At 46.5% G+C, this 16092-nt stretch overlaps 1 protein-coding gene and 1 long non-coding RNA gene across 10 annotated transcripts in view; one reads left to right on the top strand and one right to left on the bottom strand.

The window, feature by feature from the left end:
• Nucleotides 1–16092, bottom strand: part of Dpf3 (double PHD fingers 3) — a 278933-nt gene that overhangs the window by 218761 nt on the left and 44080 nt on the right. The gene's annotated exons all lie outside the window — the stretch shown is intronic.
• On the top strand, nucleotides 11665–13965 carry LOC134479225 (uncharacterized). The gene is made up of 2 exons (XR_010052277.1): nucleotides 11665–13295; nucleotides 13778–13965. It is a non-coding gene; the product is annotated as an uncharacterized LOC134479225 (long non-coding RNA).

The raw sequence follows: 16092 nt of genomic DNA on the forward strand, positions 1-16092 counted from the left end.
CAGCACACACTGAACCATCTCTCTGGCCCTGTATGTTTTATTTTTTGAAGTAGGGTCTCATATAAGCCAGGCTGGTCCCAAACTCACCATGAGCTGAGAGTGGTCTTAGATTTATGATTTCTGCTTCTGCTTCCAGAGTGCTGGGATTATAAGCATGTCTTACATGAAGAAATTGTGGTGGTGGTGGTGGTAGTGATGATGGAGTGTGTGTGTGTGTGTGTGTGTGTGTGTGTGTGTGTGTGTGTGTGTGTTTTCAGAGACAACTATTAAGAGTCAATTCTCAGCCAAATACAGTGGTGCACACCTTTTGTCACAGTACTCAAGAGGCAGAAGCAAGTGGATCTCCATGAGTTCGAGGCAAGCTTGGTTTACCTAGCAAGTTCCAGGACACCCAAAGCTACATAAGAGAGATCCTGTCTCCAAATTTAAAAAAAAAAAAAAAAAATTGAACTCGGGTCATTAGGCTTTACAGCAGGAGTCTCTGCCCACTGAACTACAGTGTCAGCCCTACTCTAAGGTTTTCTATAGTATTGGGGATGAAAGCCAGGGCTTAGGAGTTCCAGGTAGGCATTCTCCACTTAGCTACTCCAGCTCGAAATCTCTTTCTCCATTTGTTTTCTATTCAACAAACCACAACTCACCCAGCTGAGTATGGAGTCTCCAAGGCAGAACCAGTAAGTGTAGGCTCTGCCCCCCCACAAGGCTCCTAGACCACCTGCAAATAAAAGAGAAAAGGGGACTCTGTCTCCAGAGCCTGGGGCAACTCCTAGAGATAATGCATAGAAGTATGCACAAGTATGAATTGAATTAATTGATTTGATTTTTGCCAGGGGGAAAAAAAATGGAGACACCAGGTCAGCCCACAGTTCATGCTTTGAAAGGAGTGAGCCATCTATGTGTGCAGACCGTGGGTGAACGCCGCTGAAGCTGGGAAGTGACTGAGAGACAGGCTACCCAGACCACAGAACTTGGTGCAGAACTAGGACGTCACTCGCTGTGCGATGAGGAAACCTCAAAGCCTATAAGCAGAGGTCGGCTGAGCTCAGATCTGTATGTTAAGAAAAGCGGTCCTCCCGTTGAAGGAATCAGAGAAAGAACTGGAAGAGCTTGAAGGGGCTCGAGACTCCATATGTACAACAATGCCAAGCAACCAGAGCTTCCAGGGACTAAGCCACTACCCAAAGACTATACATGGACTGACCCTGGACTCTGACCTCATAGGTAGCAATGCATATCCTAGTAAGAGCACCAGTGGAAGGGGAAGCCCTGGGTCCTGCTAAGACTGAACCCCCAGTGAACTAGACTGGTGGGGGGAGGGCGGCAATGGGGGGAGGGTTGGGAGGGGAACACCCATAAGGAAGGGGAGGGGGGAGGGGGATGTTTGCCCGGATACCGGGAAAGGGAATAACACTTGAAATGTATATAAGAAATACTCAAGTTAATAAAAAAAAAAAAAAAGAAAGAAAAGAAAAGCGGTCCTGCTGCTGCTCTGGAATGTGAAGAAACTCGGCCAACTTCACAACAATTTCCAAATCAACAGCACTGGGGCCCGCCAGAGGGAAGAGGGAAAGGAGGTGTCAGAGACGGTGGCCACACTCCATCTTGACCACCCTCATCCAAGATAGAAACCAGTGAGAAAGTAAGAGGCAGAAACCATGTACGTCACACTCAGGATCATATAAGCTACTAGGTAAATGGAGCACTATGAGTTCAAGACCCGCCTCAACTACATAAATTCAAGGCCGACCTGGTCTACTTGAAACTATCTTAAAAAAAAAAAATGTATGGAGAAGCAAGAGGAAATTGGGAAGGAAGGAGGAAGGGAAGAAAAGAGAAAGGAAAGAAGGAAAGAAGGAAGGAAGGAGGAAAGCAGAAAGCTCTGTTGGTAGTGTTTGCCCAGCATAATGAGAGCCTGTGTCATGAACTACATAAGCCTAATCCAGTGGTACACACCTATAAAAACCATTACTGGGGAGGTGGAGTCAGGAGAACCAGAAATTCAAGGTCATCGTCAACTATATAGCAAGTTCACAAGTTAGCCTGGGCTACACTAGACTGTTTCCAAAAAAAAAAGAAGGAAGGAAGGAAGGAAGGAAGGAAGGAAGGAAGGAAGGAAGGAAGGGAAAAAAACACAGAGAGAGAGAGAGACAGAGAAACAAAGAAAGAGTAGAAAGAGGGAGAGGGAGGGAGGGAGGGAGGGAGGGAGGGAGGGAGGGAGGGAGGGAGGGAGGGAGGGAGGGAACAAAGAAGGATGGGAAGAGACCCCTTGACCTGTAACCTTCCTTTGCCTGGATTTCCTGTCCCCTCCTTGACACTGGTTCAACCATTATGTCGTTGAAGATTGTCAAAATCCCGCCTTCGTCGTCTCTCCTAAGCCTTGGCCAGTCCTAGGCAATGAGTAACCAGTAAGTGCTTGTTATTAACTCGGACTCCAGAGCCCTGGAGAACTCCTCACCTTAGTCACCACCCTCGTGAGGCGCTCCCTTTCTTCAATCCTCGCTAGGCAGTTTTTTTTGTTTTTTTTTTTTATAGAATTTCTAGAACAAATAATTCCTAGATGTTTGGATTGCACAATCCAAGAAAATTTTAACAACAGAAAAAAAGCGTGTTCCTTCAACAAGAGGTGATCTGTGGCTGCAGCAAGCAGACGGTTGGACGGTTGTATCTATCGCTAAGTGAAATAAGCCAGCCACAGAAAGACACACACCACGGATTCTTGCTCATCTGGGGCAGCTAAAGAATCACGATTGAGTAGAACAATGATCCCTGGAAGTTAAGACAAGGGATGAGGGGAGAGAACACACAAACCGTCGTACAGTTGGGTAAACAGACTTTAATGTTCGACAGCATAAGGTCACCATTAAAACGCTTGCTGCAGTTTCATGTACCTGCTAAGGTTTTTATTTTATATGTATAAGTGTTTGCCTGTGTGTATGTATGTGCACCATGCATGTGCCTGATGCCTGCTAAGGTCGGAAGATCCCCTAAAACCAGAGTTACTGTGACCTGTCACGTGGGTGCTGGGAATATAGCCTGGATCACTCTGCATGGTCAGCAAGTGCTCTTCCCAATGAGCCATCTCTCCAGCTCACGCTAAACTACACTTTTCTAAAGAACTAGAAGAGTTCAAGTGCTGGAGAGATTTTTAATCCAAAACCGGGGTTTCTACCTGGCCTTTGATCATTCGGTTCCCGGATAAAAGACACACAATTTGTATTATTTGCCATAAGGCTTATACAGCACAAGGGCTGGCCGGATGTCTGCCCTCTATGCTATTCGAATCTACTTTCCTATCGATGGCCCCAAGTTATTACTATGTTTCATCTGGGCTGTCCACAGCTCCAACTGGCCAGCCCTCAGGGCCATGTTTTTATGACTCACCTAACCCATGGCAACTCTCCCTCCTCCTTCACCTTCTTCTCACTCCCTCATGGTTCTCCTAGTGACCCCCCAGCACCAGGAACCCTAAACCCCATCTATGTCTCTTCTGCCCAGCTATTGGCTGTCGGCATCTTTATTTACCAATCAGAAATAACGTGGGGGCGGGGTCACATAGCATCACATGGGTCTGTTTATCAATGTGAAGAAATGATAAGTGTCCTGAAGGGGGTAGAGAGGCTAATTACCAACATTTGATAACTATGCACTATATTCATATATTGAATTATCACACAGAACTTTACAAGTATATATAAAATCATCAGGTCAACAAAAATGTCTGCTGATGAAATAACATTTTGGTCAACCTCAAAGCCCACCCCAAGCAACATATGCCCTCTCCTCAGTTGAGGACATCTCCTCAGCTTTCCACACAGTTCATTAACTGGGGATGCTAAGCATGCAAATATATAGGCCTATGGGGGGTCATTCTCATTCAAACCTCCACATACAGAGAGCAACTGAGGAAGACGTCTGATACCAACCTCTGCCATACATGCATGTAGGAGCACACACACACTCATATGAACGTGTACACACACATATCTCACGTAAGAATGCACACGTATATACACATGCACATACACACAGGAAAGGACACGTGATGCTATATTTCTCCCAGATCAGAAGTATAATTTTTAGATTAATGATAATCCTAATTAAATCAACTCCCAGCCGGGGGAAAGAGGCAGCTGTTCTGTGCCCCGGAAGAGAGTGAGCAGCATCTCTGGCACCCACCAATGCCATTCACCCACCAATGTCACCTCCCGGTTGTAACAACCAAAACACTACCTTAGGCATTCCCAAATATCCCTTCAAAGAAAGGTGCTCCACCTGGGGCTCGCTCAGCTACACAACCCAAACCCCATCAGAAACCATCATTAAGTGGGATCAGCCTACCACCTTTGGGGACAGACCCAGAGGCTGGGGACATGAGATTTGAACTCACACCCATCATTAGCTGACCTTGAACGGGGCCTGTCAGTCACCCTCCTCCGTCAGGTGACTTACATCTTCTAGAAAGGATTAAATGATACAGACAGAAGAGGAGGCACAATTGTTCCATTTCTACGGCTTCTTTCCCACAGAGCCCAGTGCGGGATACCTAGTAATAATAGCTTCTCTAATCCAAGACTTGTCAAAGCCAAACATGGTGACACAGAGTTGTTATCAATCCTAGCAGTCCTGGAGGCTGAGACAGGAAGATCAACAGAGTCTGAGGCTAGCCTGAATTACACAGCGAGTTCAAGGCCAGCCAGAGCTATACAGCAAAAGACTTTAAAAAAAAAAAAAAAAAAAAAAGCCAGGAAAGTGAGACAGACTTGTTGGATAAAAGGACCTCGCATATAATACAGCAGGCATCCCATAAACATTTATTGAATGAATAATGAATGTCCAATCACCCTGCTCTCACCGGTCCCTTTCCTCAAGCCTGACACACCTAAGTTCTCCTCTCCTTTACCAGAACATTCTCCAGTTCTACTTGTAGGAATTAAACCGGTAAAAAGAGTCTGACCAGTCTAGGTAGGGACCCTGTCAGAAGCTTCTTGCAAACAGTACCAATACCCAACTCCCTGAGGACAAACTCTCACCCCATCTATGATGGCGAAGCCTTTCTGAAAGTCACTTTTTAAGGGAAACAGTCACTTGTACCATCAACATCTCCTGGTTGCTGTTTTCCTGAGATGTGAAACCTGGAGGTCAGCCAGGGACAGCCTGTGGAGGTGGCAAAATCCTTGAACAAAGTAGCTATAAAAGGGCGTGGGGGGAAGCAAGACAAACGACAAATGGAAGAGGAAAACAAAAGTGAGCTCAAAGAACCGTGTGGTTGGGGGGGGAGGGAAGGTCAGGGAGCCCTCTGAGCTGTTACTGGAATGTGAAGAGGTCAGAGTTCCAGCTGCATGGCTGTCCCCCTCCAACAGACAGGCTCCACCTCAGCTCTATAGGGGGGCAGGGGCGGGATGCATCTTGTTACTAACCAGATGTGGTCCTGGCCACAGCCCAGTCAGCAATAAATTTCCCAGGTTCATCTCACAAGCACATTAAGTATCCTCTGACACTCTCCCAAAGGAGTGAGGTATTTTTTTGGCCATCATGGGGCCACAGGACGTTGAGCACAGGGAGAAGCCTTCAAGAGCAGGTGATTTAAGCCCTTACTATTTAAATGGAGACACTGAGGTTTTTGCCAAGTGTTCTGCAGTTGGGCAGTATTGAGCCAAGAAGTCAAGCCTTGGGGTTCTTTGTGAGGCTTGAAAACATGCCCAGAACAGGAAGGGGTGCTGTATGCTAATCTCACACTTCCTGCAAAGGGGAGTGATCACACCCAAAGCTTCTCAGGAGGGGAGGATTAACCCCACTCAGGGGCCCTGTCCCCTACACAGTTGGAGAGGATGATCCTTCCCACAGTAGCTACTTCCCTCTGCATCCAGGTTACCTGTCCTGTCTGTCCTGTCTCCTGCCACCTATCTTCTGCCGGCTGTGTGCTACAATGAGCAAAATATGAAAAGAACAAAGACTATTCTGGGAGTGGTGCGTGTGTGTGTGTGTGTGTGTGTGTGTGTGTGTGTGTGTGTGTGTGCCTGTGTGTGTGTGCGTGTGCGTGTGTGTGCCTGTGTGTGTGTGTGCCTGTGTGTGTGTGTGCGTGTGTGTGTGTGCGTGTGTGTCTGCATGTTTACCTGTGTGTACACTCACTCATGTATTCCTAAGCAGGAGAGAGGAGAGAGAAAATGTGACAAGGAGCTAGAAGATAGTAAGTCTGGGAGAGCAGGGGTGAGCAGCACTCATTACAAGTAGTCTCACAACTTCTCAAAAGGTCCCAAAGTTTCTAAGTAAAAATAAGAGGTGGGGGGAGGACTAAAACAACAATTTAAGGTAAATTAATCGAAAAAAGAAAAAAAGAAAAACTATATGGAAAATAGTTAGGATTCACTCCTTACATTATATTTATCTCTGTCTAGACCAGTGGTTCTCAACCTTCCTCGTGCTGAGACCCTTTAATACAGTTCCTCATGTTGTGCTGACCTCCAACCATAAAATTGTTTCGATGAAACCTCATAACTGTAATTTTGCTACTGCTATGAATCATAATGTAAATATCTGACATGCAGGACATCTAATATGCGACCCCAGTGAAAGGGTTGTTTGACCCCCAAAGGAGTAATGACCCACGGGTGAGAACTACTGACCTAGGAACTACCATACTCTGAAAAGGACACCCCAAAGGTCCTAAACAAGTACGTGGTGTTGGTGTTTACAGAAGTCAGTAGCTGTGGCAACCTTGAGGTTCAAGTCTAATTTCAAGTATGTTTTACTCATCAACTCCCACACTACCCATACACTTCATAGGTCATATAATATCAATAAAATGCTAGTTTGACTTTGATTCCATTTGGAAAGTTTTTCACATAAGGAAATTGTTGAAACAAATCCATACCCAATCCACAGTCACCAGGTTCTCTCTCCAAAGTCGCCAAAGTGGGTCTAAAAGCCAACCCTGAAAATCTATCCCCAGCCACATCCATGAAATTCATGCCAGCTCACAGCAGTTCATGTACAGCAGCTGAGGGACAAGCAACCATTCAAGAGGCCCCATGGAATTCCTGCAAGTTTCAGTAGGGACAAAGAGAAAACACTTAGAGAGATATGTTTTCAGAAAGAGATTGTAGCCACATTTGCAGTATGGTTATCAAAGAGGCCACAAGGTCGCCCTCAGGCAATGGAATCATGGCAGAGGTTGAAGATGACAGTGATCAGATCAAGCAGAGAATGGGTGGCTGAGTGGGAGAAGCTCAAAGTTAGAGAATCTAGTTAGAATGAAAAAGAGCCCGCCTGTGTTAGTCAGAGAATGAGGACAGAGCTGCAGACAAGAAAAAGCACATAAGGCCAGGACTTGGTGGGTAGACAAGACTCAAAGGAAGAATCCATGAAGACTTCAACTGGCTGATCGAGTAGATCAGTGGCTCTCAACCTGTAGGTCAAGACCCCTTTAGGGGGTCCAACAACATTTTCACAGGGGTCACCTAAGACCATCAGAAAACATACATTTATATTACAACTCAGAACAGTAGCAAAATTACAGTTATAAAGTAACAGGAAAACTATTTTATGGTTGGGAGTCACCACAACATGAGGAACGGCACTACTGGGCATTAGGATGGTTGAGAAACACTGAGGTAGATGCTGATGGGACACACAAGAGGTGGTCAAGGCTTGGCAGTGGGATGTGCTAAGTCGTGAACATGCTGAGGGTCAGTTGTATGTATGTATGTATGTATGTATGTATGTATGTATGTAGTATGTATGTATGTATACGTACATAGAGAGTTCCAAAGAGGGTCGGATATGTACATGTAGGAATGGCCCATATGCATACAGTGAACACACCATGAACACAGAGCAGGTTAGCTGGGAACCCAACCGCAGGCAAAGTCGGGTGAGGAAGAGGAGGTTTCAGGCACATCTGAGCAATGAAAAAGGCAAAGTCTAAAGCCTGTTTTCAAGTGACCCTCCTTCTCCACATGTTGGTGACGCCATGTTGGAGTGTGGGTGGGTGTGAAGGACAATGATACATTTCAATAAGCTCACTTCTCAACGACCAAAAAGACAAATAACCCAGCTCGAAAAGGAGCAAAAGATCTGAATGGACATTTATCTAAAGAAGACAGACAAAATGGCTAGTGGGTACATGGGGAGATACTCAGCATCCCTGGTCATTAGGGAAGTGCTAATCAAAACCGTAGTGAAGGGGCCGAAGAAACGGGTCAGCAGTTAAGAACACTGACTGCTCTTCCAGAGGACACAGGTTCAAATCCCAGCACCCACATAACAGCTCAAAACTGTCTGAAACTCTAGTCCTGCAAGATCTACTCCCCGCTTCTGGCCTCCATGGACACTACACCAGGCACTGTACACAGACACATACATGCAGGCAAAACATTCATATATGTTGTGGTTTGCCCTGGAGTTATCTGTATTTTGATGCTAATTCCACTGCCCCAAGGACAGCTGCCTAGTCAGTACTCAGGACTCAGGTGACTTCACCAGAACCTTCTCCCCATTGAATTTGTAAAATACAGGTGAGGGGCAGGTACAGGATAGAAGGAGGCCTGTCATTGGATGAGATGGAAGAATGGGCGGGAGAGAAGTTTGAAGGAAGAGGAGGAGACTGGAATGGAAAGGAGGAAGAGACAGGAGGGAGAGGGAAAGAAGCCGTTGCAGGACAATATGGGAGGTGACGTTAGGATTCCACACTGTATGTTACGAATGTTTTTAAGGGATGGATGTGTATTGGGCTTTGTATGTTTAGGTGGGCAATTGTATCTTATCAATTGGGTCAAAGGTTATTGTGTTGTGTGGTCTTTAATGTGTAGATTTAAGTGTAAGGGACTGTGGGGCCGCTGGTCTGGGCCACCATGGAGTTGGGATGTGTGTTTCTGGCCTGGAAACCTGCCTTGGGAACTAGATAGGTAGAGAGATTGCTGACGGCAGAGAGAGGCCTTTGGCAGTGGGATATGAGATGGAGCAGAGCAGGTGAGAGGCTTTGCTGAGAATTAAGATACCCAGCAGATATTTTGGAGCACCGTGGTGCCGGATCTAGTGGGGGATAAAAGACAACCATACTTTTTTTATTTTTTATACTTTTACAACACATATACATAAAAGTAAGTAAATACATATATGTATGTGTGCACATATACATATACATATACATGTACATATACATATACTATACCATAGTGAGATACTACTTCATATGCACAAAGATGGGTACATTCAGAAGGGCAGACTGGGGCTGGACAGACAGCTCAGCCAGTAAGAGCTCTTGCTGTGCAAGTCTGAGGGCCTGAGTTCAGATCTCCAGCACCCACGAAAACAACCTGGGCGTGGTGATGACACCATGCACTTCAGACACAGGGCCCATAGACCCTGAGCTGGAACTGGCCTGAATGCTCGCTCCCTGCAGACTTTCATGGTACTAGAGGGCACCACACAAGCTTTCAAAGGAGGTGGAAAACTAACATTCCTACACATACCTTGGCACACCAGCAGTTCTCTATCGGACCTAAGCCATGCTCGGCAAGAGGGAGACCCATGCCTGATGCTGGAAACCTATGACTTCTCAGTGCTCGAAGTCATGGTTATGGGAGGAACATCTACAACCACTAAGTTACTAAATGAACATAGTCCCCAACAATAATCAATAAACATTGTCCTTATGCCTACAGATATGATCTCCACCCCTCATCCAGGAAACTTCTCTTTGCAAGAAATGGAGACCAATACAAAAAAGAAAAAGAAAAAAATCACAACCAAATGTGGAGTTGCAGAGCCCATCTTTAAAACACTTCCCCACCTAAGGCTCAGGGAATATTTTGAAAGAAGAGGCAGAAAGTTGTAAGGGTCTGAGGATCAGGGATTTTGGTGTGAGATTGTGTCGCCTCGTAATGTCAGAAGCTATAACCATAAAGTCCCACCAACGTGGCTGCCCAAACGTGAGCTAAACAAGGAGGACACCAGTGCCACCGTGGGTGGGGAAAGTCACGAGGCCTCAACCCTACACAAAGAACTCCAGGCACCAGAGGAAATCTGGGAGTGGGAGAAGTGCAGTTCCACATAGAAGAGTGGACAGATTGCTTACCCGATGCCAAATGGTCATCTCTGGAAACATGCATGCAAGTAACGTTATATAAACCAAGCAAGCTATATTTAAAAGTGTATATTTGTATATACATATCTGTATACAATATCAGTTAATGGGAAAAGAAGCCATGAATTTGAAGGAGAGCAGGGAAGAGTTTCTGGGAGGGTTCAGAGGGAGGAAGGAGGGGAGAAATGTAATTATAATCTCAAGAATAAAAAAGCTGGGTGTGGCCACAGCACCTGTAATGCCAGTCTGGCAGGGATAGAGAAGGGAATCGGCAGGCCTTGGTGGCTGCCAGGTTAGCTGAAAGAAAGACGGCAGGATCTGGATACAGTCAAAGTACAGAGAAAGACCCTAACCGAAGGGAATGGGGTGGAGAAGAAAGCAATAGAAAAAAGACACAGTATCCGCCTCTGGCCTTTGCATGTGCATAAGTATGCACACCTATACATACAATGCACACTCGAGCACACACACACACACGTGCACACATATGTGAATATATAATATATATGTAGAGAGAACACACACATTTGAATATGTATATAACACATGCACAACATATATGCATATATGCATATATACTTCATATATATCTATACTTTATATACATATACTTTAAATATATGCTTCATATATATACATGTATATATATTATATATACACACACACATATATGACTCACACACAAGGGCAGACAATCACAAGGGTCAGCGGAGTGTCAGTGTTAGGGGAACTAGACTTTCCTTGTAATGAGAAGTGGAACAGATACCAGAGGAAACAAGCAGCCCCTCAAAGAGTTATACACGGGGTTGTTATGTGACTCAGCGATTCTTCACCTAGATGTTAATCAGTAGAATTGACAGCATGTCTTTTCAGCCATGTGATGGCACAAGCCTATAACCCTAGCACTCAGAGGCTATCATAGGAGGATTGAACTGAAGGCCAGCCTGGACTATATATTGAATTCCAAGACCAGTAAAAGGTGACCTCGACTCAAAAGGAAAATATGGGGCTGGAGGGATGACACAGAGGAAGGGCCCAGCACCCACATGGTGGCTTACGACTGCCTATAACTCCAACTCCAGGGGATTCAATAGCCCCTTCTGGCCTCTACAGGCTACTGTATGTACATAGTACACACACACACACACACACACACATACACACACACACACACACACACACACACACACACGGGAGGGAGGGAGCATGCCCACAGAAGAGATGTATACACAAATGTTCATTTTGTATCATCATTCAGAAGAGCCAACAAATAGAAACATTCTCAATCTCCACCAATGAAGGGACTTGTAACATGTGATTCCTCACAATAGAATATCCCACCATAAAAAGTATTTCCACATGCCACAATATGGTTGAACACTGAAAACATAATGCTAAGGGGAAGAAGACGGACATAAAAGGTCACACGTGTTGGGAGATTTCGTTTATATGAAATACCCAGAATAGAGGAGCTCACTGTGACAGTAAATTAGTGGTCACTGGGGCTCCAGGGACTGGAGAATGAGGACGTGAATGCTGGCTCCACAATACCATGATCATTTAGAACTGTGAGCGTGGTTGTGAATTTTAATATCAATCAATAAATTAAATAATAAGTCCACATTACAAAGTTACCCATAGGCAAAAGGAACTGGGGCGGGGGAAGCGGGGAGGGGGTCCTTAGACACCCATTGTGTAAAACCTGAAGCCAGCTCTGTAGGAGTTCCTTCTTTTTTTCTTTTTTTTTTTCTTTTTTTCAGAGCTGGGGACCGAACCCAGGGCCAGAGCAAGCGCTCTACCACTGAGCTAAATCCCCAACTCCTCTGTAGGAGTTCCTTAAATGGCTTCCCAAACCCAAAGTCAAGACAGAAGGCTCCACAAAAGAAAAGGAGCTGGAACATCCAGACTCTTGACCAACCCCTTTCCAAAACCCCAAAATGCCAGAATTCAGAAACCTAAACAAGCAGGTTTGATTGTCACCAACAGGCCTGACCTGGGCACAGTCATGCCCTGGGCAGAGGAGAGAACAGGCACAGCATTACTAACCCCGCAGTCCACGCCCCTTAGTCAACTCTTCAACACCTAAATTTTGCTCTGTGCTCGAGAAGCACCTGCCTGAGGGGACACTCACCATGGCATCCTCGTGCCTAAGGAGCCACTTGACCCGCTGTCTCTCTTGGTATGGGAAACAAGAGGCTTTGAAATTAGAACTTATGTGTTTTGGATCCAGCTCAACACCACCTTTGTGGCAGACCTCCAGAGAGAACAGGCAAGGAGCAGGAGGCCAGCAGTACATTTATTAAAGGAGGTTGGAGGCCCTGGGAAGGAGGAGCTGGAGACACAGCTCGGGAACTCTTAGAGAATTCCATACATCTTCCACTCTCCAGCAACACATCCCTGCTCTCTCGCCCTGACCCATCTCTCTGGCCACGCCTCCAGTGCCATGCAGGATAGGAGATGGGCAGAATACCAGTGCTTGAAGGTGGCATTCACCATCCCTAGGAGATTGTCAGAACAGGGAGGCCAGTCTGGAGACAAAGTCCAGGCCTCGGGCCTGTTGTGGCCGTTGGGTAAGCGGCCCATCCTCCATCCCACAGCACTCCTGCCTGTCCAAAGTGAGAAGGTGAACAGAGAAACTCGGCCCTCCCTTGGGTTCTGACCACCTTGTGGGGAGATTATGATGGTCCTGCCGTTGCCATGCCAACAGTGATATCATTCCTTTCATCATTCCATGCGGGTGGATTTTTTTTTCCCTTTTCCTTAAAGGACATCCTTTTACCAGCATCTGCCTGGGGACCTACCAAGAGGTCAGCCCTCATCATCCCTGGCTCCAGGTAAACCATGCTGTCTAGACTGTGAAGTCCTCATGGGAGCGACTCCCGGGATACAGGCAGGGGCTGCCCCCCGGCTGGCTGATCCACTAAATGGAAGGAGAACCAACAAAATGTTTTCAGCTCCTCCTATCAGACAGCAGGGAGAACAGGGATGTGGCCAGGCCTAGGTTGGTCTCATAGGACAGGTGAAGCCGCTTTCTAAGAAAAATAAAGGCAAAGAGGAATAAAGATGGGAGATGTGGATCCCACACTTGAGTTGGGGATTTAGCTCAGTGGTGCTTGCAAGGCCCTGGGTTCGGTCCTCAGCTCCGGAAAAAAAAAGAGCGTCCACACAGAGGAGTGCAGAAGATGAGAAGAAAATCGTTCCCAGATAACAGGTATCATGCCGTCCACCCCTAGAGTTGGGGTTCCCACAGGAAAAGTATGTCCTTGCCTTCCTACCGTACACCAAGCACTGAGAGGCTGCCCGAGACCCAGTCCCAGCCCTTAAGGAGCTCACAATGTCCGTGTTCACAAAGACAATGACAACAATGACACATTGAAAAGAACTTGAGCGGGGTTGGGGATTTAGCTCAGTGGTAGAGCGCTTGCCTAGGAAGCGCAAGGCCCTGGGTTCGGTCCCCAGCTCCGAAAAAAAGAACCAAAAAAAAAAAGAAAGAAAGAAAAAGAAAAGAACTTGAGCCTCCAGGCAGATAAACCCAGGCTCTAGAAAACCAGTTTGTCTCTGGCCAGGAGGCTCGGCCTACAACTTAGACGCAAAGAACAAGGGTTCCGGCCCTGGGCAGGTAGACCTCATCCTAAACCTTCAGGTGGGGCCCACAGCCTGTAACACACCTCCCCGTTCTCTCCCCTTCCGGAGGTCTGTGGGGACGCTTGCAGAGAGCAAAGGAAGGCGGCGGGGCAGCGGGCGGCGGGCAACAGCTCTGGTTCCAGCTGGCGGAATCTCACCAGGGAAAAGGTGGCCATCTGCCACAGAGTGGGCAGAGGGGCCCAGCCCGGCATCCCTGCAGCCAGCTAACCTCTTCAATACAGTTAACTTTCACAGACCGATCCTGTCCCTGGAAGCCCTTTGTTAAAAGTTCAGCGCCTTGTAGGAAAGGGTGGTCTTCTCATCACACCGGATACTTCCGGATTTAAAGAACAAAGTGGCTGTCACCAGAGTCACTGGCAGTGCAGTTTAGTCGAAACCTGCCACACAGACCTGGCCTTGTCTTTCTATCGTATTGTAGTACATCATTTGCAACCTTAAAAACAGAGACAGACAGGTGTTATATGTGGGGGGTGGGGTAATATGGGCATGTATATGCAGGTATACATATGGCTAGGAGGACAAAAGTCATATTCCCTCTTCATGTATAAAGAACAAATGAAAAGAAAAAGAAAATAGAAGGGGCCATCCCTGGTGACATCATTTTGCAGAACTGTGACTTTGACCTCCCTTTGGGACACTTTTGCCAGTAACAAATGTTCGCTGCAGTTTGCTCTAAAGTCCGTCACCAGGCGACCAAACAGGCCACCCCTCTTAGTTCTTCGGAGGCTGGTGAGGTGGAGGAATGGCAAACAGGGGTAGAAGACAGAGCCTCAGGAGAGCCAGGCCCTTGTTACTTACTACCCAGGTAGCTGCTGAGATGGTTCTGGTCCAGATGTCACACTCAGTAATTCTGCACTCCGTTTTAATGAGCATCTGTTCTCACCTATCCTAAGGCAGGACAATGAGCTGCCCTACTTTGCTGGGTAGCCTGCTCCCCTGGGAACAAAGTCTCCCGAGTGGCTATGTGCATACACTCACGCACACTTGGACTAGGCCAGCAAGTGCCCACAGGAAGCAGCTACAGGGCGGTGACTTCAATAGTTTCAATAGCAAAATAATCCTCGGAGCGAAGGTCCTGAAGACCTCTCAGCTAAGAGACGAGCACACTAGCTCTCCTGTGGCTGCAATAACAGGTCTCTAAAAGGCTGGGGGCTCCCCAGACAAGCAGAGCCAGAACTCAGTCTCAGCATCGCTGACACAGTGTGGAGTTCAGTGACTCGCAGTTGCTTCTCCGAATCTGTAAAATGGGGGTAAAAACAGTTCACTTTGAAACCTCAGCAGACTGTCAGCCCACACCGTGCACTTCAAGGGGACAGCTGTAGTTACTGCTCTGCCAAGACAGCAGCATGTCTGTGCTCAGCCACCCGCTTCTCATTGGTGACCTTGACTTTCGACCGTGTGTGTGTGTGTGTGTGTGTGTGTGTGTGTGTGTGTGTGTGTGTGTGTAAATGCTTCTACTTTGGTGCCCAGCCCTTGACTTTCCTTGGCTATCTGGCCCAGGAGCTCAGAGTCTTGCTTTTTCCTTTGATTACCTTCATTCACATACATGTATTTATGCATTTCTTTATGAAAAACATGTACAGGTAATTTATTCAAATGGTATTATATTCATATGCTATTTGCCTTCACTCTCAAATAAGCATCTTCAACGCCGTTTACCAGGGAGCTCACACCCACAGTTTGGGTATTTATTTATCTATCTATCTATTCTTATATACACAGTGTAATGCCTGAATATATGCCTGCACATCAGAAGAGGGCACCAGATCTCGTTACAGATGGTTGTGAGCCACCATGTGGTTGCTGGGAATTGAACTCAGGACCTATAAAAGAACAGTCAGTGCTTTTAACTACTGAGTAATCTCTCCAGCCCCCATAGTTTGGTTCTTAAGTGAATCTTTTAAAAGCTGAGGTATTAAACCCGGCAGTGGTGGCACATACCTTTAATCCCAACACTTGGGAGGCAGAGGCCTGAGTTCAAGGTCAACCTGGTCTACAGAGCAAGTTCCAAGACAGCCAAGGTTGTTTTATAGAGAAATCATCTTGAAAGAAAGAGAGGGGGAGGAAGAAGAAGAAAGGGACAAAGAAGAAGAGAAGAGAAGAGAGAGAGAGAGAGAGAGAGAGAGAGAGAGAGAGAGAGAAAGAGAGGAAGAAGGAGGGGGAGGAGGAGGAAGGAAGAGGAGGAGGAGGAGGAGGAGGAGGAGAAGGAGAAGGAGAAGGAGAAGGAGAAGGAGAAGGAGAAGAAGAAGAAGAAGAAGAAGAAGAAGAAGAAGAAGAAGAAGAAGAAGAAGAAGAAGAAGAAGAAGAAGAAGAAGAAGAAGAAGAAGAAGAAAAGAAGAAGAAAAGAAGAAGAAGAAGAAGAA

This window comes from Rattus norvegicus, chromosome 6, assembly GCF_036323735.1.
Source record: "Rattus norvegicus strain BN/NHsdMcwi chromosome 6, GRCr8, whole genome shotgun sequence".
NCBI lineage: Eukaryota > Metazoa > Chordata > Mammalia > Rodentia > Muridae > Rattus > Rattus norvegicus.